Raw genomic sequence first — 4,429 nt, forward strand, 5'->3', positions numbered from 1 at the left:
CAGCAAGAGGTCACCGGTTCAAATCCTGGTCAGGGCATATGCCAGGGTTTAGGGCTTGATCCCCAGGAGCGGGTATGCAGGAGGCAGCCAATCAATGTTTTTCTCCCTCTCCCTTCCTCTCTCTTTACAATCAATTTAAAAATGAATAAAAATTCAAAAAGACAAAGTGTTTTCATGAGAGGTACTGTACTTTAATCTTATTTTTCCTGGTAAAATCACAACAGACTGTAGAAGTAGATGGCCACATATACGTGGCCAATTGATTTTCTACAAAGGTGCCAAGGCAATTCAATAAGAAAGTAATAATTTTTCAACTAAAGGTAGTCCGGACAATTGAACAATTGGACATACATAAAGATGATTAAAACAAGCCACGAATCATATCATATACAACAATGGGCTCAAAATAGGTCTAAGACATTAATGTAAACACTAGAACTATAAAACTTCTAGAAGCAGACTTAGGAGAAAATCTCAGTTACCTTGGGTTAGGCAAAGATTTCTTTTTTTTTTTTAACATATCAGTTATTTAATCGGCGTCTTATAAGAAATTCAGAACACCAGTTTGTGAGATAAACCCCATTGGTGAGAGCGAACAGAGAGTAGAGGTAGCCCTGGAGCTGAGGAACAGCTTTGATTTTTTGGCAGAATTTGTGAGTCCACAGCTTTCTGGTCAACCTTGCGCTGATCTGTAATCTCATATTTCTCTTTCTCTGTGTCGAAGATCTCGCCCTCCTGGTGTCTGGGCTTGCGCAGCTGCTTCTTCTTAAAGTAAGCATCATTGAGATGTTTGGGGATTTTCACACCGCTGATATCAATTTTGGTGGAGGTGGCGATGACAAATTTCTGGTGTGTTCTACGAAGAGGAACTCGATTGAGGGACAGAGGTCCAGTCACAAGTGGCAAGCCACTGTCCAGCTGCTTCAGGAAAACCACCCTCTTGCCTCTGTGGCGCCCGGTGAGATGATCAGAATGGGCCCAGGAGGGATGCTGGCCCGCAGACCCCGCACATGCTGATTGAAGGGTTTCTTGCCGTGGCTCAGCAGCTTTCGAGGCACATCTTCAGTGGGATAATATCTAGGCATTTTGCGGAGTTTAACCACTCGGGTACCACCATTCTTGTCGCCACCAACTGGTTTTGTGACAGTAGCAGGAACTTTCTCCTTCTTTTTCTTTTCAATCCTGGACTTAGGGGCCGAATACTTCCTCTTGTACATGGCCTTTCGCGAATACATAGCCGACCGGGAGTATCTGCCAATTCCTCTGACCAGGACGGGGTTTCGGCTGCAGTGGGGCTTCCCCTTCTTCGGGGCCTTAACCTTGCCACCGGCATCGGCCTTCTTCTTGGCTGCAGGTTTCTTCTCCTTAGTGTCAGCCTTCTTTTCCTTAGTATCTGGCTTCTTCTCGTTAGCATCCGGCTTCTCGGTTTTCTTTTCACCCGCCATCTTGCAAGATGGGAAAGAGCTAGGCAAAGATTTCTTAAAGAGGACACCAACAAGCACAAACTATAAAATAAATATTTGGTAAACTGGACTTCATCAAAATGTTTTAAATTTTATAATTCATATGGCAGTATTAAGAAAATTTAAAGGGCAAGCAATAAAAAGTAGTTGCAAGCCCTAACCAGTTTGGCTCAATGGATAGAGTGTCAGCCTGCGGACTCAAGGGTCCCGGGTTCGATTCCGGTCAAGGGCATGTACCTTGGTTGTGGGCACATCCCCAGTAGGGGATGTGCAGGAGGCAGTTGATCGATGTTTCTCTCTCATCGATGTTTCTAACTCTATCCCTCTCCCTTCCTCTCTGTAAAAAAATCAATAAAATATATATTTTTTAAAATAGTTGTAAAATATATACCTGACAAAGAATTTGTATGCAGGGCATATAAAGAACTCTTGCAACTCAATAATAAAAATGAACACCCCAGTGTTGTTGTTTTTAAACAGTCAAATGACATGAACAGACATTTCATCAAAGAAGATGTACAGATGGCAAATAGGCACATGGAAACGTCATTGGTAATTAGGAAAACACAAATTAAAACCACAAGCCTAGGCTCCCACATGCTCATTAGAATGGTCACAAGTAAGATACTTGACAATATCAAATGCTTACAAGGCTGTGGAGCAACTGGAGCTCGAATACACCGCTGGTGGGAAAACAGAATAGTGCAGCCACGTAGGAAACAGTTTGGCAGTTCCTTGAAAAGTCAAACATAAAATTACCATGTGGCCCAGCAACCCCACTTACAGGTATTGACCCCCAAAACAGAAAAATATATATGTCCACATTAATGCCTGTAAATGAATGTTTATAACAGCTTGGTTCGCTTTCTGATAACTGGAAACAACCTAAATGTCCATTAACTGGTGAACGCATAAGCAAATTGTGGTGTCTTCACACCACGGGCTAGTGCTCAGCTATATAAGGAACAAAGTACCGACTTGAACAACACGGTGGGTAAGTTGTAAATGCATTACATTAAGCTTTAAAAGCCAGACGTATAAGATTCGGTGTGTACACAATTATTTTTTAAAAAAGAAAAGAAAAAAAGCCAAACCACAGTGATACAAAGGAAATGGGTGGTTGCCCAGTTGCTCCCGGGAGAGGGAGGAAACTACAAGGAGAGGCGAGGGAACTTTTGGGATGATGATGGAAACGTTTTATGTCATGACTGAGGGAGTTACGTGACTGTACACATTTGTGAAAACTCATCAGATTATACACCTAAAATGGTTAAATGTTATTGCACACAATTTACACATTGACAGAGCTGACCTCGAAAAAGCATCAGAGCCCATAGTCAAGGGCAAGTCCATGGCCTGCAGTCACCAGGAAACTCAGTGGAGAAGCAAGATTTCAGTTTCTTTTTGCCAGAGGATTCCTCTAATTCTAGGTGAGTAAAAGCAAAACACTGCAGAATTTTCATAGTTTTCCTGGTGCCTCTCCCCACCCCCATGCCCGAACCCAACCATGGCGGCCCTCCCAGCACATGGCCTGAGACTCTCAGTTTCTCTTCTTATTAGAGGGATTTGATCACATGCTCAAAAGGGGTTTTAGTTCTCAACTGCCATGTCAGCATGTACTTTCCAAGCTCGTTCCCCATTGGGCATCCCAGACCTACAGCCTCGGTCATCTGTGTATGCTCACACAGACCCTCGTCCTTCATGCGCAGGTGGCTCCTGGCTGGAATTTACATCAAGGGCAGTCTTGAGGAGAGAAGGGTCCTCCATGAGCCCATCACGAGATGACACTCATGGAGAAGGGAATGCCATTGCCAGGTGCCCAGCTCAGATCTCAGCTTCCAGGAAGTAATCGTTCACCCTTGAAATAGCTTGTTGTACCCCAAGACTGGGCTTGGCACCTTCCCCCGAATGCTGGTGCCCAGTGGAGAGTGCTGCCCTCCTTGCCCAGCCACCAGGAGCTATTGTTGTCTCATGGAGAGAGGCAGAGTTTTTCTGCCTTTCCCCACAAATGCCCATACCCAGCGAGACCTTGACCCATGTGCTTCCTTAAGGCTCAGAGCACACACCCCTTACTGATCACTCCTGCTCCAACTCCCTTTTCTCACGGCTATAATGGCCAGATCCTCAGATTCCACCTGGAAAACCCAAATTGGAGAAGGAGAGAGACCCGCCCAGCTCCTCTGTGCCGCATCCCCACGACAGCCCATGCAAAGCGAGGAGGCAGCCTAGGAGAGACTCAGCCCTCCCAGGACAGCTTCCCGCCAGCAAGAGGCCAAACTCGGAGGTGAGAGCCAAGTTAGTGCGAGGCCAAGCTAGTGGGTGGGGTGACCAGGGAGCCCCTCACCAACAGTGCCACCCTGCCACACCTAGGTACCCAGAACCTCCTAAAGCCAGCACAAGCCACCATGTCACATTAGACAAAAGGTTCCATGGTGATTGTCCAAAGGGGGTAGTGTGGGGTGTACAATCATTTGTATCAAAGGGCCAATGGCTGATGACCCTCTCCTGTTTGGATAAGAGGTAATCCAAAAGGATGCTTCATATGGAAAGATCAAAGCCAAAGCCCAGAGCCCCAACATAACTTCTCCATTTTCACTTTTTGCCTAAAGGCCACATCACAAACACTAAGCAGCTCAAGGAAAAAACAATGAAATGTTTTCCATTGGATAAATGGGCTCCTCAGCCTCCCCACTCAGCCAGTCCTTCAAGTTACACTGGGGCTCTGGTGACATTTGGAGCTGGATCATTCTCTGTGACCGAGCTGTCCTGAGCATTTTATTTTATTTTATTTTATTTTAATTAAATCTTTATTGTTCAGATTGTTTGGCTCAGTGGATGGAGCATCGGCCTGCAAACTCAAGGGTCCCGGGTTCGATTCCGGTCGAGGGCATGTTCCTTGGTTGCAGGTACATCTCCCAGTAGGGAGTGTGCAGGAGGCAGCTGATCGATGTTTCTAACTCTCTATC

The 4,429-nt window shown here is 45.6% G+C and overlaps 1 pseudogene; it reads right to left on the minus strand.

Annotated features, from left to right (window-relative positions):
• Window positions 1-503: 503 nt before the first annotated feature.
• On the minus strand, window positions 504-1,469 carry LOC102765791 (annotated as a pseudogene).
• Window positions 1,470-4,429: the final 2,960 nt, after the last annotated feature.

This window comes from Myotis davidii, unplaced genomic scaffold (genome assembly GCF_000327345.1).
Source record: "Myotis davidii unplaced genomic scaffold, ASM32734v1 scaffold77, whole genome shotgun sequence".
NCBI lineage: Eukaryota > Metazoa > Chordata > Mammalia > Chiroptera > Vespertilionidae > Myotis > Myotis davidii.